Source organism: Chiloscyllium plagiosum, chromosome 2 (genome assembly GCF_004010195.1).
Source record: "Chiloscyllium plagiosum isolate BGI_BamShark_2017 chromosome 2, ASM401019v2, whole genome shotgun sequence".
Taxonomy (NCBI): Eukaryota; Metazoa; Chordata; class Chondrichthyes; order Orectolobiformes; family Hemiscylliidae; genus Chiloscyllium; species Chiloscyllium plagiosum.
Window position 1 is genome coordinate 72,657,609 of NC_057711.1, and position 24,826 is coordinate 72,682,434.

The following is a 24,826-nucleotide window of genomic DNA, read 5'->3' on the forward strand; positions in this document are numbered from 1 at the left end:
TACAATTGCAACATTTAAGAGGCATTTGGATGGGTATATGAATAGGAAGAGTTTGGAGGGATATGGGCCGGGAGGTGGCTGGTGGGACTAGATTGGGTTGGGATATCTGTTCAGCATGAATGGGTTGGACCGAAGGATCTGTTTCCATCATGTACATCTCTATGACTCTATGACCCTATTAGACTTTCATAAAATCATAGAATCCCTACAGTGTGGAAGTAGGCCATTCAGCCCATTGAATACACACTGACCTTCCAAAGAGCATCCCACCCAGACCCTATAAACCTGAATCTCCCATGGCTAATCTATCGAGAATGCACATCCCTGGACAATTTAATATGGCCAGTTCACTAAACCTGCATGTCTTTGGAAACTGAAGCATCTGGAGGAAACTCACACAGACACAGGGAGAATGTGCAGACTCCACACAGACTGTCACCTGAGGCTGGAATCGAACCCAGATCCCTAGTGTCGTGAGGCAGCAGCATTAACCATTGAGTCACTGTGCCAGCCTGACTGAAGATTTTCGGACAAAATGTTTTAGAATTTTTAGACGCCAATGGATAGGAGAAAAAAAAACGCTTTTTAATTTCATTTTGCCACCATTTTCCAGAACTCTTGTCTGAAGCTGAATGTATGAACTATTGCTCCTGAGAAAGGGAGGTAGTTTAGCACTGTTAAGAAATGGATTACTTCAGTGTGAATTCAACTTAAAAATTCCAGACCAGAAATATTTGGTTATAACCTTGATGGAATTACTTAAAACTCAGTTCTATGAAGATTCCCAACATGGGAAATTGAAGTTTGGATAGATTAAAGCCGATTGACATTAAAGAAAAGGGAATTCTCTCTGGTATGAGTAGTGCAAAGGAACGTCTTTGGGTTTAATGGGTTGTATTTTATCATGTGTTTTGAAATATTTAAATTTGTATTATATGTAAATAATTCAGTGTATTCATTTCACCTTCATTCCTTTCGCATAATAAACTTCAGTTTAAGTTTTAGCCCTAATTTGATGCATTGCTCCTTGTGTTTAGTGAAAAATGAAATAAAACAAGAAAAAGTATGATCTATCAAGACAGAATTAAATCTAGAATCTGACTTACTTGTAATAACATAAACTTGAATCATAACAGTACTTTGTAAGGTAGCAGGATAAGTATTGACATCAGAGTTATGGCAACCGTATGTAACGGTGACCTCAATATGATTTTACATCCAATATGAGAGGGAGAAAATTGGGAATAAGACTAATGTCTTAAACCTAAATAAGGGCAGCTAGTTTGCCATGACAGCTGAAGTAGCTGAAGTGAATTACTGTATTAGACTAGGGGATAGATCAGTACAGATATAATGGAAGAATTTAAGGGGATATTTCAGAAAGTTCAGGATAGATATATTACAACTGCAAAGAAAAAATGCTAAAGGAAGGGGTTTACCATTCACGGTGAGTTAAAGAATTTAGAGGAAGCATCAATGTTAAGGAAAAAGCATTTAATTGCACAAAGACGAGTGGCTGGTCAGATGATTGGTCAGAATACAAAGAACGGCAGATAATGGCTAAACTGTAAATGGGAGGAAGAATCACTGAAAATAAGAGTAGGATTGGGCCACTCTGCTCTTTGAGCCTGCTCTGCAAGTGTCGAACAAGTTACAGTTTAATAGGAAGCTAGCTAGGCATTTAAAAATAGACAGTTAGAGTTTCTACAGGTAGGTAAAAAAAAATGAATAAGTAAAATACATGTTGATTCTCTGGAAATTAAGAGTGGAAAATTAGTAGTAAATAATAAGGAAATGGAAGATGGAATTAATAAATATTTACTTCTATCTTCATAATAGAAGATCCAAAAAGTAATAGCTTTAAATTATGAGATGGAAGAAGAGAGCAGAATCTGGCAAAATTACAATCACGAAGCAAGTGATACGAAACAAACTGATGGAGCTGTGGGCTGACAAGTCTCTGAATTCAAATGACCTTCATTCTGGAGTCCTAAAGGGCTGGATGGCAGTAAATAGAGAATGTGCATACATGAGCCTTTGTCTAATTAGCAGGACGAGAATTAGTGTCCCTACAGTGTGGAAACAGGACCTTTGGCTCAACAAGTCCACACCGACCCTCCGAAGAGTAACCCACCCAGACCCATTCCCCCGAATGATGCACCTAACCTACACATCCTTGAACACAATAGGCAATTTAACGTGGCCGGTTCACCTGACCTGCACATCTTTGGACTATGGGAAGAAACCAGAGCATCTGGAGGAAACCCTCGCAGACACGGTGAGAATGTGCAAACTACACATAGACAGTCGCCCAAGGCTGGAATCAAACCCACGTCTCTGGTGCTGTGAAGAAGCAGAGCTAACCACTGAGCCACCGTGCTCCATGAATGTAATGAGTGCAGTCTCACAGGAATCTATGCTGGGGAATCACTTTATTATAATTACATCAGTGACTTTGATGAAGAGCATAAAAACATGAAAGGTAAATTTGCAGTTGCGAGCATAAGAGGTATGGTTAGTAAGTTTGCAGATGACACCAAAAGTAGAGGTGTGGTGGGCAGCGAAGAAGGTTATCTCGGATTACAACAGGATCTTGACCAGATGGACCAATGGGCTGAGTAGTGGCAGATAGAGTTTAATTCAGATAAATGCGAGGTGATGCATTTTGGGAAAGCAAATCTTAGCATGATTTATGCACTTAAGGGTATGGTCCTAGGGAGTGTTGCTGAACAAAGAGACCTTGGAGTGCAGTTTCATAGCTCCTTGAAAGTGGAGTCGCAGGTAGATAGGATAGTGATAAAGGTGTTTGGTATGCTTTCCTTTATTGGTCAGAGTATTGAGTACAAGAGTTGGGAGGTCATGTTGCGGCTGTACAGGACATTGGTTAGGCCACTGTTGGAATATTGCGTGCAATTCTAGTCTCCTTCCTATCAGAAAGATGTTGTGAAACTTGAAAGGGTTCAGAAAAGATTTACAAGGATGTTGCCAGAGTTGGAAGATTTGAGATATAAGGAGATGCAGAACAGGCTGGGGCTGTTTTCCCTGGAGTGTCGGAGGCTGAGGGGTGACCTTATAGAGGTTTAGAAAATTATGAGGGGCATGGATAGGATAAATAGACAAAATCTTTTCCCTGGGGTCGGGGAGCCCAGATCTAGAGGGCACAGGTTTAGGATGAGAGGGGAAAGATATAAAAGAGACCTAAGTGGCAACGTTTTCACACAGAGGGTGGTATGTGTATAGAATGAGCTGCCAGAGGAAGTGGTAGTGGCTGGTACAATTGCAACATTTAAGAGGCATTTGGATGGGTATATGAATAGGAAGGGTTTGGAGGGATATGGGCCGGGTGCTGGCAGGTGGGACTAGATTGGGTTGGGATATCTGGTCGGCATGGACGGGTTAGACCAAAGGGGCTGTTTCCATGCTGTACATCTCTATGACTCTATGACTCTAAATAATGATGTGAAGAAGGCATATTAAAAAAAGAGGCAGATGGCCTTAAATGGGTTGAGTGTATGAAGTATAATGTGAACATGTGTATTTGTTTACTTTGGCAGGAAGAATATAAGAACAGTGTATTGTTTAAATGGAGAAAAACTGCAGAATTATAAGGTGCAAAGGAATTTAGGTTTTCTGGTGCATGAATCACAAAAATGTTTATCTGTATATAGTACATAATTATAAAGGTTAATGGGATGCTAAATGTTATTGCATGAGAAATTGAACATAAAAGTAAGGATACCACACTTTAGTTATATAGGTTATTAGTGTGACCACATTTGAATACTGTGTGCAGTTTTGGTCTCCTTATTTAAGGAACGATGTAAGTACATTGGAGATCATTCAGAAGTGGTTCACTAGATTGATACCTGGATGAGGAGGTATCCTTATGAGAAAAGATTAGATCAGCTGGGTCTATTTCCTTGATTGTAGTGTGCAAGATCTTGAATGATCTTGGCAAGGAGAACATTAAAAGGATATATAAAGGAACTTCGATTCTGCAAAGGACATGGACAAGAAGTGTTTCGGTAGGTAAATCGAATTCCGGATAATCGAATGTCAGATAACATAGTTTAGCCGAGCATCGGGACACTGTGATCTTACCGGATAATCCAACATTCAGATAATCAAATGCCAGATAATCCAAGTTCCTCTGTATCCACTTGTATATAAGTAGATTGGGAGACATTACTTTTAGATTAGGGTCACCCTTTAAGAACAGGAGGAGAATTTTTTTTTGTCTGAGGTGTTGTGTGACTTTGAAGTTCTCTACCTCAGAAGACAGCAGAGGTGGATCATGGAATTCTTTTTTAAGACAGAGTTTTATTCTGAAGAAGTGTCATTGAACTTGTAAAGTTAACTCTGCTCCTCTCTCTACACATTTGCTGCCAGACCTGCTGAGCTTCTCCAGCAATTTCTGTTTTGGATAGGTTCTTGTTAGACAGGGGAATTGATAGTTATTATTATGGTTACTCTCGATGTCTAGCATTTGGTAAGATAGGAAGCTGCATATTAATGAGACAAGATGTGCTGTTAATAAGGTATTAAACAAGCAAAAATTTCCTTAATTGGCAATTCACTGCTGCTTAATGAGAAACTTGTCACGACCCTCGCAGTTACATGAAAGTTGATTCTAATGCCAAGTTAGGCCGTGCTAAGCTTCTCACATGATTCTCCCATTCTTCTGCCATTGCTAATGTCATTCAGGCACCTATAAGATTCCTCCTGAGGAGTCTGCAAAGGGATTATAGATAGGTTAATGAGTGGCAAATACGTTAAGCTGTTGGAGTACAATGTGAGAAAATGTGAACTTGACCATTTTAGTGGAGAAAATAAAATTCAGCATATTATTTAAATGGGGAAAGACTATAGAACTCTGAGGTACAAAAGGACTTGTATCTTCTATTATATAAAAAACAAAATATTAATACAGTCAGTTCTGATGTAATGCAATAGTTCAGTTCTTGTGCAACCCTGCATGATAAGAAAATCACATAACAGCAGCACCTTTTAAACTAATGGGGCCGGAATCACGTTATAGCCAATACAGGTAAGGAAATTTTGTGATCTACAAATAACGGCAAAATTCTTCAATCACGATGTAGCCAATTTGCATTGAAGGAACACGCTTTAAAGCAAAACTGACTGTAAGTAGTTGCAGCATGTGATCAGGGAAGCAAATGGTATATTGTCATTTAGTGCAAGGGAAATGGAATAAACAAGTTGAGATGTTTTGCTACAGTTGTTTAGGATATTGGTGAGACCATATCTGATATACTGTGTACAGTTTTTATCTCTTTATTTAGTGAGAATATAGTTGCAGCAGTATTGAGAAGGTTCATTTGACTGATTCCTGGGATGAGGAGGCTTATCCTGTGAGGAGGGTTGTGCCAAAAGAATTTGGATGAATCTGAGGCAATCTTCTTGAAACATAAAAGCTCCTGAGGGGGCTTGACAAGGTAGCCACTGAAAGGATATTTCCCCTTGTGGGAGAGTCTAGAACTACAGGACACAGATTCAACATAAGGGATCACCCTTCTGAGATGGAAATGAGGAGAATCTTTTTCTCTTCGAGCATTGTAAATCTGTAGAAATCTCTTCCCCAGAGATCAATGGAGGAAGGTCATTGAATATTTTTATGACAGCAGTGGATAGATTCTTGGGTAACAAGCGAGTGAAAGGCTATTAAGATAGGCAGAAAGTGGAGTTGAAGCCACCATCAAATCAGCCATTATCATAATGAATGGTGGAGCAGGCTCAAAGGGCTGAATGGTCTACTTCTGTTCATAATTTGTGATGATTTGAGAACAAGAATAGAGAGTTTTGGCTGCAATTATATAGGGACCTCAAAGGAATATTGTGTACCATTTGGGTCTCCATATGTAAGGAAGGCTGCACAGCAAAGATGCACAACACGGTCGCTGGGGTGAGAGTGATACCCTAGATTGAGAAGTTGAATAAGTTTGGCCTGTATTCTCTGAAGTTCAGAAGAATGATATGTGATCTCATTCAAACATACAAGATTCTGAAAGAGCTGGACAAAATAGACACTAACAATTTGTATGGCTGGGGAATCTAAAATATGGCAGCATAGTCTCAGGATAAGGGGTTGATCATTTAGGATTGAGAGAAGCAGAAATTATTTCATTCAGTGGGTTGTAAATCTTTGGAATTCTTGAACTCAGAGAATCATGAATTCCCCATCATTAAATTGAAGACCTGGGATAGACATATTTTTCGCCTCTTAGGGAATCAAGAGCAAGTGGGGAACTGAAGTCGAAGCCCAAGAACATCCATGATAGTAATGAATAACAGAGTAGGCTTGACAGGCTGTATAATCAATAAGGCTGCATCCGAGGAGAGGAGAATGGATGTTTTGGGAAAGAGCCCATCATCAGGAATAAGGCTTGTGATCCGATGGGGTAGAGAGATAAATGGGAGGGGGGCTGGTGGGGCTGAGAGTGTCATAGGTGAATGGAGGTGGAGTAATGCTGCTATCTCTGAGAGGAGGGTGGAACGGATAGCTGGGGAGGAAGATGGACAGGTCATGAAGGCAGTGCTGAATTAGAAGGTTGGAACTGGGTTAAGGTTATTCCTGATGAAGGGCTTATGCCTGAAATGTCGATTCTCCTGCTCCTCCGATGTTGTCTGACCTGCTGTGCTTTTCCAGCACCACATTCTCAACTCTGATCTCCAGCATCTGCAGTCCTCACTTTCTTCAAACTATATAATCAACTACTGCTCTGCATTTCTATGCTCTTATCAACACTACACTACCGTACTCACATAACTTACAATAAATTATTATATTTCTGATGGCAATTCTAACTAAAGTGGTAATCTCCACAGGTCAAAGGCAGGAAATGCTATAGTAGGTATTTTACGCACTGTCTTCCAATGTGTGTCCATATTCTATATGGCACAAATCAGATGTATGATGAAATACTTGGTTGGATAAGTGCGGTTAATAAATACCTTTGCCAACGCGTGACAGTAATGGAGGGAGTGAATGTATAAGGTGGCAATCAAGCAGCCTGCTTTGCTTTGGATTTACAATTCCAGCTCAATAACTGACCATGCAGAATTTCAGGGCCACAGCATCACGTTCTAATGTGCTTCAAACCTCTGAAAATAATTTTGAAAGAATCAATAAAATCAGCCTCTGTTGCAGCAGCTCAATAAAACCTACCGTGTAAATCACATTACAGTGACACATTTGGTGCAATTTGTGCCACGATCATTACAAGTGACAGGTCTTAACCCTGATGGGCCAGGAATTATTGTAAAATAATAAATTAAATGAGATCAGTAGTGGCCCCATCTACTCACCACACACAATGCATAACACTCAGCAGTAGCAATTGGAAATATCATCCTGCCATGTGATAAGTTATTCATTCGGGCATTGTTCTATTTCTTGAAACATATGCGCATGCCTTGTTAAATAAATGTGCTTGTTTTATCTCAATGTGAGGCTGCTGTTCTTTTGCAATATTTGCTGCAAGTACAAAGTGGACAATTTTCCCTAAAGCTGAAAAATAGCAGCACTTCCTGTTCTTGAAATTTGGGAAATGTGTGGAAATGAGGTAAAACAGTTCCATGAGTTGCAGTAAATCCTTAGGTGATTATTTTTTCCCACGATTATAACGTTTTTGCATTAATGTGACTTCTTGATAAGGGGCCTCACATGAAAAATAATTTGGTGAATTCTGATGCACAATGGGGCACTGAGTTGATAGATCTGTGTAAAATGTGTATTTTAATATAGTTGTTAGCTTGTCCAAAATAAAATAAAGAGGCCAGTGTCTTTTTAGACTGTGTGCAATTTCAAATAAACTCATTTAAGTGATGCATTGCAGAGGAAAGATAACCTGTAATTGTTTTGTGATTCAATATAAGGGATCGCAACCTTCTAACCAATATCATGAAGCAGAGTTGGCTTTTAAATTTTTCATAAACTGTGACCAGACTGTGTCTTCAGTATGAATATTGCAGTACATATGACACAATGAGTCAAAAACTGGTTTTCCCAAGTACTTAGACCATAAGATGCAGGTGCAGAAATAGATCTTCCAGACCACAGAATGTGATTGGCCATTCAATGAAATCATGGTTACACTGATTATCCTCAACTCCATTTCCTGCCATTTCTTTATAGCTCAGAATTCCTACACTAAATTGAAACATCTGTCTATCTCAGCTTTGAATATTCTTAACAAGCCAGCCTTGACAACTCTCTGTGGAATGTTAGTATTGCCCTCTACTGTGAAGATTAATACAAACTATTTATTTAGCTCCTCTGTCATTTCCTGGATCCCCATTATTTTTTCTGCTGTCTCATTGTCTAAGGGGTCTATTTCACTTTTACCTCTATCTTATTTTTGCATTTTTGAAGAAGCCCTTACTGTCCATTTTTATATTACCTGCCCTCATAATTTATTTAATCCAGTCATTTTTATTGTTTTAGTCATGTTTTGTTGACTTTTAAATATTTCCCAATCCCCTGATGTGCCACTAATCTTTACCACTTTGTATCTTTTTCTCTTTCAATTTACAAACTAACCCACGGCACGGTGGCTCAGTGGTTAGCACTGCTGCCTCACAGCGCCAGAGATCCAAGTTCAATTCCTGTCTCAGGCAACTGACTGTGTGGAGTTTGCACATTCTTCCCGTGTCTGTGTGGGTTTCCTCTGGGTGCTCTGGTTTCCTCCCACTGTCCAGAAATGTGCAGGTTAGGTGAATTGACCATGCTAAATTGCCCGTAGTGTTTGGTGTAGGGGAATGGGTCTGGGTGGGTTGCTCTTTGGGGGGTTGGTGTGGACTTGTTGGGCTGCAGGGCCTGTTTCCACACTGTAAGTAATTTTAAAAAAAACTAATCAAGCAAAGTTGTCATGACTTGATGAAAGGGATGTCTGACTAATTTATTAGAGATTTTTCAGGACGTCTCAACAAAAGTAGGAATGGGGTAACAGTAACAGTAAATGTGTCATATTTGGATTTGCAGAGGGTGTTTAACAAGGTACCTCAGAAAAGATTAAGTCGTAAGATATGAGTCAAAAAGTGTGGTGCTGGAAAAGCACTGCTGCTCAGGCAGCATCCGAGGAGTAGGAGAGTCGATGTTTCGAGCTTGAGCTCTTCATCAATCACTGTCTCCAAATTTGTAGAAAACACAAAAATAGGTGAAAATGCAAGTTGCAAGAAGGATATAAAGAGTTTACAGAGAGATAGCGATAGGTTAGGTAAGTGGGCAAGAAGTTGACAAATGGAGTAGAATGTGGAAAAATATGAAGTTGTTCATTTTGAAAGGGAGAACCAAAAAAACAGTATTATTTAAATGGAGAAAAACTACAGAAAGATGCTACACAAAGGGATTTAGGGTTACTTGTGCCTGAAACATAGAAAGCTAGCACATAGGTGCAGTGGGTAATCAGAAAGGCTAATTGAATGTCTGCCCTTATTTCAAGGATTTTGGAGTATAAGAGAAGGGAAATCTTGCTGCAACTTTCTTATCAGACCACATCTGAGGCATTTCAGAATAGGTACACTCCAATGATCCTCGGTATGAAGGGATTGTCTGAGGAGAATCGACTAAATAGGTGGGACTTTACTCACTGCCGTCTAGAAGAGTTAGAGATGATCTCATTCAAACATATAAAATTCTTAAGGAGCTTGACAGGGTAAATGCTGAGCAGATAGTTCGCAGCATGTGAGAGTCTGGGATCAGAAGGCATAGTCCCAGACTAAAGGGGCAATTTAAGATTAAGATGAGGAGGAATTTCTTCTCTCAAAGCGTTGTGAGTCTTTAAAACATCTTGCCACAGCAAGCTGTGGGGGCAGGATCCTTGTGTATTTTTAAGTCGGAGATTATATCAGAATTAGATTAGATTAGATTCCTTACAGTGTGGAAACGGGCCCTTCAGCCCAACAAGTCCACACTGACCCTCCGAAGAGTAACCCACCCAGTCCCATTTCCCTCTGACTAATGCACCTAATACTATGGACAATTTAGCATGGCCAATTCACCTAACCTGCACATCTTTGGACTGTGGGAGGAAACCCACACAGACACGGGGAGGATGTGCAAACTCCACACAGATAGTCGCCAAGGCTTGAATTGAACCTGGGACCCTGGTGCTGTGAGACAGCAGTGCTAACCACTGTGCCACCATGTTTTATTGTCAGGGCTGGAGGAGCACAGTGAAACACACACACAAAGTCACCATTCTCCAGTGTCATCTTAGGTATAAAAAAAAATCAGAATTAACAGGATAAACCATCTTAGATACAAAATCAAAACAACCATTTTAGTTACAAAAAGCAGATCTAAAAACTAACAGAAATACAAGAAATGAAGCCAAGAAGAAAGGGAAACATTGACTTCTTAAAGTCTTATCTTACTAAAGTAAGTGGGCCCCTAATTCCTGAAGCTCCACAGATGCATGTTTTATCACTAGGGGAATCCAGGGTTACAAGGAAAATGCAGGAACATGGATGCGAGGAATGTAGTTTCATCCATGATCCTATTGAATGACAGAGCAGGCTCAAGGAGTGAAGTGGCCTACTCTTTGTTCCTAATTCTTGTGAACTTATGCTCTTCTACTTTACTCAACTTCCTTGGTTAACAATGATTAGTTTATTCTCTTCTGAGGCTGTTTTTGCCTCACCAGGATATAAATTTTGTTGTGAGTCATGAACCATTTTCTTAAATGTTTGCCAATGTTCATCAATCATCTTTTATGCTAAACACCCTTCCCGATCCACCTTAGCCAACTCTATCTCATTCCTTTGTAATTATCCTTAGTCAAGTTTCTGACCCCTGTTTCTCACCCTCAAACTAAACTCTACCAAATTATGGTCAATGTTTCTAAGGTGATATTTTCTTTGAAATCATTTATTAAATCTGACTCATTATACATTATCAGAAAAGGCGTAGTGTATTGAAGACTCTTTCAGGTAAGGAACGGCACTCATATTTCTGAGACGAGGAATTTGTTTAGATCAGTATCTGCATTCAAATATACAACATTGGTCATTTTTTGGATGTCCTGAATGCATAAAGATCTTTATGTCATTTAGATGATTAATATCACTTCAGAAATAACTCAGAATTGGAACAATTTCCCTATCAGCCATTCAGAGGTAAATTCATTGCTAAGTGTGGAATAATTGACACATGGAAAATTCCAAGTTTGACCTTGATCTATGCTGAGTTAATTATGGCTGTTTCCAATAATAAAAAGAGTACTGATGTTACAACAAAATCAAAAATTGCGGGTGAAACTCAACAGATCTAATAGCATAGGAGAAAGTGAGGACTGCAGATGCTGGAGATCAGAGTTGAGAGTGTGGTGCTGGAAAAGCACAGCAGGTCAGGCAGCATCTGAGGAGCAGGACAATCAATGTTTCGGGCATAACCCCTTAACAGTGGAACCAACGTTTTGGGCATGACAGCATCTATGGAGAGAAAACAGAGATAAAGTTTCAAGTCCAGTGATACTTCTTCAGAACGGTGATACTAGAATTGGCCACCAGATCTCAAGGTTGGAATGAGAATGTGTATAGGATATAAGCAGGCAGGGAAAGAGTTAAGTTTGGGGTTTTGTGAAACAAGACTCAGATCAGATAAGAATTTACACTTAACAATGAGGTGCTGGAGGCAAGGGTAATGGGTTAACAAGGTGGAAAACAGTCATTATGTAGAGCCATTTGACAATATTGGAAACATTCAGTATGCAAGGTCAGCCAACATGTGAAAACCATCCATTGTATGAATCCAGTTAGCAAGGTTAAGGACATTCATTGTATAACAGTAAAGGGCTTGGTCTCTGCTATTGATAGTCGTCGATTGTAATGGTCACCCAATCAATATGTATGTTGCTTTATCTGGATGTATCCTCCCTGTAAATGACTATATAGTTCATTGAGAAACTGTTGTTCGAGAAGAGACTGGGAACACATATCTTTGCGCACATGGGTGATCATTCTCTCTCTCTCTCTCTCTCCCCAAGGCCTGGAAAAAAGGAAGGTAAAACTACAGTGTCTCTGAATGTTTTGCTTTGACTGAAGGGGGAATGAGACGACAATATTGGCGTAGTCGGCAGGATCCAAACAAATGGTTACAATTGGACAGTGTCAACAGCTGCCCAGATTGTCGGTGTCTTGAGGTGGATGGGTCCACAAGGTAAGATTTTAAACCTTGATTGCTCTTGATATTCCTGTGTGCCAGAAACAGCCCCCTTGTTTGCTCGTTCTCTATTCTACAGATTCCTCCAACGGTAATTAGTTCAGTTGAGGGACACAGTTTCGCAAGCACACTGGCAGGCAGAGGTTCGGGTCCTCTGTGCAGTACTGGGGTTCCAGTCTACAGGGTGGGTTGATTTGAGGTTCGAGCTTTCTGTGTTTAAGTGAGCTTCGAGTTCTCTGTGGTTAAAGCGAGGTACGAGCTCTCCGTGTTTCATTGGGGTTTGGGTTTTCTGTGTTCAATTGGGATTTGAGTTTTCTGTGTTTAATTGGGGTTCATCTTTTCTGTGTTTAAGTGGGAATCGATTTGTGGTATCATTGTTAAATTTAAAACAGTTAAAGTACCTTTAGGGAAATGGGACAGACACTTGATAAATCAGGTCTTTCGTCCCCATTCGGAAAAATTTGTCGTGATAATCCTCATGATGAGTTAAATTATCATAGATTGAGCGCCTGACTGAACAAATTTTTGGGAAATGAACAATGACTACTGGGGGAGCTGGGATCTCGATAAATGTTCAAAAGTGAAGGCGGAGGTGCGGAAGTCTAATATTTTGCAAAAATTGGAGGATTTAATTATTAACTGGAGAACAGTGGCCATTCGAATAAATGAAAAATTTAGTGGGGACACACCACTAAACATAAAAATATTCTTAATAATGATGTTAAAGGGAAAACCTGTCATTGGGAGGTTTCGAAGACATTATGTGAAATGTATGATCTTACATGAAAATCTGCTGAAGATGAAAGTGAGAAAGTATCTCTCAGGCACCACTGGACATGTCTGGACTCCAGGTTTTATTTAATAGTGAGGAAGATACTGACGAAAATTGTTTACCCCATAACCCTCTACAGCACTGATAGCAAACCTTTACCCCCAACCTGAATCACCTCCACCCTACAATCAGTCCCAGACCCCGCAAAGCTCCGCCACTAATTTTCCCCAAACTCCTCCCACCTGGCCTTAGAGACTCCACCCAATAATGCTATTACCCCAGTCACATACACTGATCCCGTGTGTTGCCAGACTCGCAGTCGTTCTAATTGTGGTAAATCAAAATTGAAGCCTATTCCTAACATCCTCCGTGGAAGCCAGAGCGGGTCCCGGAAATCTCAACAAAACATGTATTTGACTGGGTGCCCAGATCTTGATTCCATGAGAAGTGCACCCAAATCTGACCCTGAGCCTGACTTCCCCATGAGTACTAATGCTACGACGAATTGCCCCGATAGCAGGTTCCACTGCCCAGAACCTGAAATACCGCACCAACAGTTTCGACTGCACCAAGTACCTAATCCAGACCACAATGCTGTTGCTCAAAGGTCCACAATCTCTATCTATACCCCGTGGAACCACAGGAAGTGTGGATGATTATGAATCATGCCCCAGACAAAAAGGCCCGGCCCAAAGATTTTATTGAACGTCTCATGAGTACTATCTGAATCTACAAAGTCACACCCCGGGACCTTCTTAGTCTCTGTTACATGACAGTCACCTCTGGCAAACGTGAAAAATGGCAAGAGTTTTTGGACAACCGTGTAACGTGGAAGGCCTTTGCTGCCGCCCTCCTGAGAGAAAATGATCAGACAGATGCAATCCGAAATGCCCTGCGCCGCACCCTTCAAAAACCTTACAAAAATTCTAAACAGTAAAGCTAAGAAAGATGAAAATGGTCCAGACTCTTACAACAGGTTCTGTTCCACTTTTGCCACCTATGCTGGCAATACCTCCTTTAATGCGGGTAACATTTCCGCCCAGTTCAATGCACTCTTAATGCATTGTCTCCCTGACAAAATAGGTAAATCCATTTAGAGTCATAGTCACAGAGATGTACAGCATGCATCAGACTCTTCGGTCCAACTCGTCCATATCCCAACCCAATCTAGTCCCTCCTGCCAGCACCCGGCCCATATTCCTCCAAACCCTTCGTATTCACATACCCATCCTTTTAAATCTTGCAATTGTACGAGCCTCCTCCACTTCCTCTGGCAGCTCATTCCACACATGTACCACCCTCTGCGTGAAAAAGTTGCCCCTAAACCTATGCCCTCTAGTTCTGGATTCCTCCTCCCCAGGGAAAAAAAAACGTTGTCTACTTACCCTATCCATGCTCCTCATGATTTTATAAACCCCTGTAAGATCACCCCTCAGCCTCCGACGCTCCAGCCCCAGCCTATTCAACCTCTTCCTATAGCTCAAATCCTCCAACCCTGGCAACATCCTTGTAAAACCTTTCTGACAGACCCAGGCAGAACCCAACCACCATACCCCTTTCTCCACCCACAAACCGTTCTCTCACTGACTGGCATTTGACAGACAAGGCCCCTCTCTAGAATGCAGAGATTTTCCCATCCACACCTCCTGTTCTGAGGAGGAGCCATCCTTTACCTTTGGGTCGAGTCTGCCCACTTACCCTTCCCCTTTGACACCGGTGCTATATCCTCTACACTAGACGTCGACTTCTGCTCACAGTACCAATTCTCCTCAACTGATGAAAAACTGCTCCTCTCGGGCCTTTCCTCCCAAGTCCATGAATTCCCCTTGAACTCTAAACTCACGGTTCGTTATGGGCAACAGAGTTCCCTTAATCAGTTGATGGTCACTCTCTCTCTGGGCCTCAACCTTGCTGGTGGAGACATTCTTTGCCATTTAAATCTATCAGGAGGAGAAAGTGAGGTCTGCAGATGCTGGAGATCAGAGCTGAAAATGTGTTGCTGGAAAAGCGCAGCAGGTCAGGCAGCATCCAGGGAACAGGAGAATCGACGTTTCGGGCATAAGCCCTTCTTCAGGAATGAGGAAAGTTTGTCCAGCAGGCTAAGATAAAAGTTGGGAGGAGGGACTTGGGGGAGGGGCGTCAGAAATGTGATAGGTGGAAAGAGGTCAAGGTGAGGGTGATAGGTCAGACTGGGGGGGGGGCGGAGAGGTCGGGAAGAAGATTGCAGGTTAGGAAGGCGGTGCTGAAATTGTAAAAACCGTACCCTTGTTTGTTGTCCCAAATTGCAATACCTCGCATTTATCCAGATTGAACTCCATTTGCTATTTTTTCAGCCCATTTAGAAGATAAGACCTAGGAGCAGAAGTCATCCATCGGCCCTTCGGTCCTGCTCTGCCATTCAATAAATTCATGGTTGATCTTTTCATGGACTCGGCTCCACTTACTGCGCTCTCACTGTATCCCTTAAATTTTTTATTGTTCAAAAGATTCTACCTTAGCTTTAAAAATGTTTACTGAAGTAGCATCAATTACTTCACTGGGCAGGGAATTCTATGGATTAACAACCCTCTGGGTGAAGAAGTTCCTTTCCAATCAGTCGTAAATCTGCTCCCTCTAATCTTGAGGCTATGTCCTCTTGTCCCAGTTTCACCTGCCACTGAAAACATCCCTGGTGGCGGTTGGGGGGGCGGGGCTCAAGGGCGGAGGAGCAGGAAGTGGAAGAGATGCGGTGGAGGGCATCGTCGACCACGTCGGGGGGGGAAATTTAAATCTATCAGTCACTCGTGCGGATGGGGGAATTAGTATTTCTAGTATTACTGACCATCGCGCCCATTGGGTACATAGACCACCCCAATGGTGGTCCTTGGACATCTCCAACTTTTCCCTGCCTCCTGATGTACCCCTACTCAGTGAAAAATGCAAACCTTATGTTACTGTTCATACGATCCTTCTGGATATTCTGATATACTAAAGGTCCCGTTTGCCCGTTACTTAGGATGGAACTTCGCCATTACGATCTCTGCCCTTGTTAATGGCAATACTGGGTCTGCACTTGACATTAAAGTGCCTAGTTTCCTTTTGGCACCAGTCACCGGGCGTCAGCCCTCACATTACACTGCTTGTATTGGATGGCCATGTGATCCGTGAAATGGGGCCCACGGTTTTTATTGGCCTGGCTAATACTGACCTTGCGCTCTGCGGTGGTCCACAATGGATCGGGGGAGGGGGAATGGGGAGGGGAATATTATTCTCTACTATGCCTCATTAAGTTCATGCCATGGAACCTTCCATCACTATCAGCCTTCCATATGCTATGCCAGGTCTCCATGCCAAAGGAGGTCCAGACATGCCCACCATTTTACAACTTCAGGGGGATGCCTCTGCTTCAGAAAAGGATATGTGGCAGAAACATTGTTGTATACAATCCCCTGTCATCAGTTTCTGACAGACCCCCGGCCGGATAAACATGCATTCCAGAGACCCTTTTACCCTTACTTGTTGACAATCTACACAGACACTCACTTGGGAAAGGAGGGAATGTGTGCACTCTTATTATGAACATGGTGGAGCCCACACCTAAATAAGGCAGCTGAACAAAGGAGCAGGCATTGTCTTGTATGCCAGAGGGTTAACCCAGGAAAACCGATTCAATGTACCAAAGGAAGAACTCCAATTCCAAATGGCCCTTTCAACACTTTACAGAATTCATAGAATTACGAGTAAAGAATTACGATAAATATTACCTCATTATCATAGATACATTCAGCAAATGGATAGAGGCTTTCCAACAACCAATAACAAAGCATCTCCAGTGACCCAAATTCTCCTGAAAGAAACAATTCCCCACTTTGGTATACCTCAACAACGATCATCTGATAATGGACCACATTTTATTGGAAAGATTAACCAAGGACTGTGTATCATCCTCAACATTGATCAACAGTTCCATTGTGCATATCATCCTAAGGCAGCAGGAAAAGTGGAACATGCGAATGGAATTCTGAAGGACCAACTTACTAAACTCACTCTAGAAACAGGACTAAATTGGCTAAAGGTCCTGCCCCTCACCCTGTACCACATACGTATGACTCCCCAAACTGGTACCAGTCTCACAGCAGCTGAAATAATATACGGTAACCCTGGACGTACTCCATGGGACAGCAACCAGGCTCCACCACCCCAGAGTGATCTGCATGTAGCAGGAGATGAAATGCAACGCTATTCCAAACAACTAACAATATCTCTAAAGTCTTTCTACTCACAAGTGAAGGAAACCATCAAATCACCCCCCCAATTGTGACAGCGACTGGGAAGGAGTAGAAACTGGCGAGTGGATCTTAATCTGAGACTGGGAAAGACCAAAGCTGGGACTCCGCTGGAAAGGACCGTTCCAGAGGTTGCTCTAAATCCCCACCGCAGTGAAGGTTAAAAGAAAGGATCACTGGATTCACCTGAACGACTGTACACGGTGGATGACGGACCAAGAGGATAAGGAGGAAAATGACTAAGAAGGACTGATTTAAAAAAAATAATAATCTGTACCTCTGTATTGTGGGCCTGCTATTGATACACTGCATGCCTCTACCCTTACCTCCAGTAAGGTAACGGGATGGGGTTGTCAAGGGAGATTAGCGGCATGATAGGCTTAGCAGAGACATGTCTACTTCTCTCCAACTAGGGTACCGAAGGGAGGGTCAGGATTTGCAGGCAGGATAGACATAAGCAGGTCCACCTTTTGTACCAATAAGCAAGGGAACCCATTTGAGAGATGGAATGTGACTAAAATCGATTATTGTAATGGACTGCTTGACCAAACAGATCGCAAGTTGATCCTGGTCGAAACAAATCTGTGGCAACTCCTGTGTTGGTATTGGGGCTGCAAGTTTGACTTTATCTACAGAAGGGACCCCCTGGAAGAGAGAGACTATCACCTATTGTATCTCAGGAAGTGTTGCAGGGAGGCCCTGGAAGATAATCCCTCCCTGCAAGAAACATTCCCTCCCCCGAGTCCATGACTCGGTCCCACAGAGCTCTCCCTTATAAGGAACAATCAGTACTGACTAACCAGGAATACACAGTCGGCAATTATTTCAACCAGGTCTATCAAGGACTGTCCAGCGATGGCACTTTGCTTGCTTCCCCCGATCCACCAGAGTGAACTCTCTCTTCTCCATTTCCTCTCAGTGGGGCTGTGGCCTGCACTATCAGTGTGCTCTGGCCAGTAACAGTTTGCCACAGTCCCAAAGAATAATTCTTCAGTACAAACCTGTGCAGGCCCCCGTGGCAGACTGCACGTATCTTCTCCAACCTTCTGACCTCATTGACAGGGATTGGCTGAAGGGGGATACATGATGGGAAGGCAAAAGAAGGAAACTCCCCAGTAACCAACTGGGCAACAAGAGATGCTTCGCTGCTCATGAATGCGGATGTTCACAAGTGTTCATCTGCAATGAAAAAACCCCTTGCCTTTACTGATTTTGCCACCATCACAAGTGCGGACCTACCCTGGAGAGATCCAATTGTATTCCCTTCAAAAGAGGGGAACAGCTCCTATGTGGAAAAGTCAATCATACCAACCTTACAGTGGATGACTGTGTCTTTGCCCTTCCTCAAAAAAGAGGAGTTAAGGAAGCTTTGTGTCCCACTGGTGCCACGTTTGCCTGGATTAACCATAATTGCTCTCATGACAAGGGCTATCCGGAAACCCTTTTTACAGACCCAGGCTACATTTTCTTCTTCAACAGTATGGCCATAAACTTCCTAGAGTCTCCTTACCCCCATTCGGTGGCCATTGGCATCCTACTTCCAAGACTCTACCTGGGGCATTGGGGACCCACACACTGCTGCCAGAAACATGATGTCTCCGAGGACTTTTGCACTGCCTAAAAAGACCTTCCTACACTTCATGCAGGACAGGCAGCTGGTTACAGTGCAGCAGGCGTTTTTTCCCTTGGGGCTTCTGGGGCTAACATGGCTGCCCAGAACTGTAACTATCTCGCATGCGGACTTACCACGATGGGCACTCAAGGTCATCACCCAGAACCTGAACCAACTCGGACTTTTCTCCATGCGAAATCGCTTTGCATTGGATTACCTCCTCATCTGCCAGGGTGGCATTTGCCCTTTAATACAGGACAAATGTATCATGGTCAGGATGAAGTCACCACTAATGTTACTCGCTATGCCCACAAGATAAATGAACAATTAATGTCTATAAAGGAGGGCAAAGGATGGACCAGATGTGGAGACTGGGGGCTCAGAGAGTGGAAAGACTGGTTAGTTAACATGCCTATTTACACAAGAGTAATTATAATAGGAATCTTCCTGGGAATAGCTGTTCTGAAATGCATCTTATATTGAATGATAGACACCATGCAGGGAATATTTCCAATATGACGGGATTTGATGACCTGATAACCAGCTATTAAGGATTCAAAAGACGACAGCACTGACGTCAACCTCTATGCTATTGATTATCATGAAATGATAAAAGGAGAGAATGAGAATGCGTATAGGGTATAAGTGGGTTCAGAAAGATTTATGTTCTGAGTTTTGTGAAACAAGAGGTTCAACTGAGCATGACTCAGATCAGATAAGCCCTTACAATTAACAATGGGATGCTGGAGGCAAGGGTAATGGGTTAACAAGGTGGAAAGCAGTCATTATGTAGAGCCATTTGACAATATTGGAAGTATTCATATGCAAGGTCAGCTAACAAGGGAAAACCATCCATTGTATGAATCCAGTTAACAAGGTTAAGGACATTCATTGTATAACAGTAAAGGGCTTGGTCTCTGCTATTGATACTTGTTGATTGTAATGATCACTTAATTAATATGTCTGTTGCTTTATCTGGCTGCTCCTCCCTGTAAAATGACTATATAGTTCACTGAGAAACTGTTCTTCGAGGGAAGGCCGGGAACACATATCCCTGCGCACATGGGTGATTGTTCTCTCTCTCTCTCTCCAGGGTGTGGAATAAAGGAAAGTAAAACTACTGTGTCTCTGAGCATTTTGCATTTTGAAGGGGGAATGGGATGACAGGGGAACAAATTTGCAACCCTATGCTGTGAGGGTGGGCATTCTCTCTGATGTTGTGGGCAGAGTATATGCCTCAATCCACATCTAAAAATAATTCTTCTGGTCACTATCGCTCTGCTGTTTGTGGGAATTTGCTGCATGAAAATTAAACTGCCTCCTTTCCTACTCTAAAACAGTGACTTAACTCCAAGTAAAAATGGAAAGAACTGCGGATGCTGTAAATCGGAAACAAAAAGAGAAATTGCTGGGAAAGTTTCAGAAGATCTGTCAGCATCTGGTTCCAGTCCTGAGGAAGGGTCACTCGACCCAAAATCGTCTGACTTCCCTTCACAGATGTTGCCAGACCTGCTGAGCTTTTCCAGCAATTCCTGGACTTAACATCAAATGTCAGATGATGGATCACTGCCTTGTAATATCGGTTTCTCTCTTCACAGGTACTCCCAGACCTACTGAGCATTTTGGTCTTTTGTTTTAATTTCAATTTGTGGTTCATTAACTGTAAAGTGATTAGGAAGAGCCTAAGACTGTAAAAACCAACACGTAAATTTTTGTTTTCTTTTAACCACCATCCAGTGATCCTTTGCTGATTGGTTGGAGCTGGATGTACATGAAGTGAGGACAACATTAGATTTAACTGGGCTACCTCACAGCTCACTAATATTCATTATATGTGTGCTCAGTTGAAGAGTTATCATTTAAGCAGTGTTCGAAAGGCAGGTCTGTGATCATGAAACTGCATCTTGGCAAAAGCAAGCACTTTAGAGAGAGAGTAAAATAATGAAAGAACAAAAATATGCACAAAATTAAGTTAGTTCCTCTAGTCAGTTAACAGCATTCAATCAGATTTTTTTCAGATAAATGTACTTTGTTAAACAAGTATTTTCATGGCTATTAATTGATTAGTGTTAGAGTCTGCGAGGAGGTGTAATCTAATCCGTACTCACAATAGCTTTCTCTCATTGTCTGGAAGCAGATTTCTGAGGCTCCTGTGGAGCCAGCTGTACACACTGGAAACAGAGTTGTCACTCAGCATCTCATTTACACCTAGCAGAGAAAAAAAAACCTGCCATCTCATTCAAAATCAACAGCACAGCCAGAGACTTTTAGAAATCTGCAATTTGAGTAATTTACACATCCTTCCAGTGTAAACATTGTTCAGGCAGAAGAGGAAGAGCTGTGCGCTTAAAAGAAAATGGTAGAATTTTTTTAATAGACTTCCCCCAGTTTTTTCGTAAGCAGAGAGAAAAAGAAATTCCCTGAATGTATCACAACCTCTGACACGAGAAGAAATTAATAAATGGTGCACATATAGAGCATTTCATTATTATGCAGCTCTCCTTCCAGGTTCAAGCTGAAGCATTAGATTGACAGAGTATAGTCACAGCTGTGGATTCAGGTTTCAAATGTCTAGTCTATTTTTTTCTCCAGTCCGAGTATTGATAGATGCATTTTCCATCATCCTGCGATTAGCCTGACAGCTTGGTATCAGGGAAGTGCCTTTCTAAGCTGTAGTAAGAGCATTGGCTGAGCGCTGAAAAACAACCCCTTGGTATTAATAAATGTCATTCTCAGCTCGAGGAGCAGTTGGCCATGAATGCAATAAAGGAGCCAGCATTTTTGATCCATCCGTTGGGACATGGTTTCCTCTGCTTCAGCCTGCAGTACACAATCTGGCATAAGATAAATGTAAAGCATTACATTAATAAAATCTGAAATGTATTAGTACAACTGCTAAAGCTCATTTTTCCCCATTTCCTTCATCATTCAGTCTCAGGCCGTTATACTCTTTTCTCTTAGCTGTTCCTTTCTTTATTCTTTTTTCTCATTTAGACCAAATCCAGATGAAATTTACATTGGTCTTGTGCCATCTTTCTGTTTTCAATAAAGTGAATAGCAGACAAATTGAAGAGATAAATTGCGAATACAGATGGCCATTATGAAGTAAACATTGTTTGGTTCCCTGAAATTACAGTAATGATGCCCCCAGATGATTCCTGAGTCTGTGTTTCCGATGTGACAGATTTATATTGCTATAATTCCCTGCTGGATTTTTGTCAACTCCTATCACACAGCTGCTGGATATACTGGAGAGCTAAGAGGAAAGCTGCATGACTGTCACTGTAAAAAATAGCTGCCGCTGTCTTTATCGTTTCATTAGGGATTGCATGCTAGAGATGTAGTGCTTTGGAACAATACTATAGTAACATTTTTTTTGACAAAGAACACAAAAACTAATTAGTTATTTATGTTTTTTGCAAATATAGATATGAAAGAAGGATTTTCCTTCTTTCTCAGCCATGTCCAAGACATTTGAGTGATTTTAATTGCCTGAGAGATTACCACTTAATTTTAGTCCTCAAGTTACATGTGAAATCTTACATTCTGAATTCCTGCCCAGTCAATTAATATCACAGGCCAGCAATCTTTTTCCAATCAGTAGAAAGAATGTGGGAAAAAAATAAACATTCTAACTATTCCTTCTGATTGTTTATCAAAATAATAATGGCATTATATGATTAAAACAGTAACTGCTCTTTGCTTTGCTTCAGGCTAGTAATGATCTATTTATGGAACATTACCGCACCCTAAACTTGTTTTAATCGAGAACATTTTTGAATTTAGTTGAGAAATAAATGACGAAACCTATGATGATTTAAATATTTTCATATGCTCTACCTGCAAGATATACGGTCGGAGAAACTCTTTGTGTAAGCTCCTGCAATGAGCTTTCCCTATGCATGAGTAATGTCACAAAATGAAACGATTATACCTACATAAAACCAATTTCTGTTTGTTTGCATGTTTATGGAACATTCCCATTCTGCATTTTGCTTGGGTGCCAGAATGTCACAAATAACAGCAAAATGTGGCAGGCTTTATCTAACAGCAATTCCCAGTAGAGCTGGATACTTCACTTGTCATATTCACTATGGATTATAGCAACCACAAGGAGCTAAATGCTGACACCACTTCCCATCATCTGAATCTGGTGCGAAATTAAAGCTAATTTGGCAGACTAGACATTAATTTTTCTTCTGTTGATGTAATTCAGAAACTGGTGTAGATCATTAAGCAGGCATAAGAAGTGTATTGTCCTTGCAATATACTTTAATACATGAAATATGTTTATTTAGCACTGTGACCATGATCACGTCCAGGATCTAACTGATTTTAAACCTAGTGGTTTGGAATAATCTCACTGAAACTCAACAGACTGATGTAAAGTTTTGTTCTCACCAGCATATCAGTTGAACTGCACAACAAACAAATATAATAGGTCCTACAGCCACTTGTGCTGCTAGTGGCTCAGCATTACTTACAACGCTGGAAAAGTGACAAAAATGTTTTACAATAAATGAGTGCACATTGGGCATGATTTCATGTCCGTGAGTTCTAATCATTCTGATCTCACGCAAATGCATAATTAATGATGCATCATTCTCTCTTGAATGCATTCCCAATAAATTGATAACGAGCCAACTGCCCTACATCACTTTAACACAAATTGACATTGGGTAGGATTCAATGTGACCCATAAGAATATAACACATGGGAGGTGAGGTGATTTTTTTTTTTTAGGTGGGAACCAAAATCTCAGCTTCTGCTTGGCAGGATTGAGAGAGCAGTGTTGCAATAATAGTTGAAGCCTCATGTCATAGAATCCTTGCAATGTGGAAGCGGGCCATTCTGCCCATCGAATCCATGCCAACCCTCGAGAGAGCATCCCATCCAGACCCACCCCGCTACCCTGTACCACTCCCCATGGCTAACCCACCTAGCCTGCACATGCCTGGATACTCTGGGCAATTTAGCAACTCAGTCCACCTAATCTGCGCACCTTTGGACTGTGGGAGGGAACAAGAGCACCCGGAGAAAACCCACGCAGACACAAGGAGAATGTGCAGACTCCACATAGATGGTCACCCAAGGCTGGAATTGAACTGGGACCCTTGTGCTGTCAGGCAGCAGTGTTAACCACTGAGCCACCATATCGCCCGTAATACATGATGGCAGCTTCTTAATTTCAATTCATTTCTGTTACCTGCGTTTCATTATCTTAAGACTTTTGCAAATGAAGTCCTATTTTCAAGACTAAGTCAACAACTCTCAGGAGATTTATGATACTGGTTTCACAATTGTTTAAAGATGGCACATGTCAGAAAAGCCTATCCATTTTGATCAATATGAGTGTTTTTGTGGAAATCTGTGCCACGGGGCATGGAGCAGACAAGTGCCAACTTGGACTGAGGGGCAATGGTGAATCAGGGTAAGACTTTTTGTTATGAAGGGGAGCAGGAAGTAATCAAGGAGGAGGTTGGGTCATGCCATGACTGGATGAAAGAGGTAGTTGGTGGGTGATATGGGTGTATGTTATAGGAAGGACATGGCATCTTAGGTGTGATTAGGTATAGGTATGTGAAGAATTAAAGAATTACTAGGGTAGGAATAGGGCCAGTTAAAGACAGAAGTGGGAAGTTGAGTGTGGACCCTGTGGAGATCGGAGAGGTGCTAAATGAACATTTCTCATCGGTTTTCACTCAAGAAAGCTAAACAAACATTTCTCATCAGTTTTCACTCAGGAAAAGGAGAATATAGTAGAGAAGAAGAATGCGGTACGAGATATTAGACTAGAAAGGATCGAGGTTAATTACAAACAGGTGTTATCAATTCTAGAAGGAGTGAAAGTCGACATGTCCCCTGGTCAGATGGGATTTATCCGAGGATTCTCTGGGAAGCTAGGGAGGAGGTAGCAGAGCCTTTAGCTTCGATATTTGAGTCGTCATTGTCTATAAGTTTGGTACTAGAGGACTAGAGGATTGCAAATGTTGTGC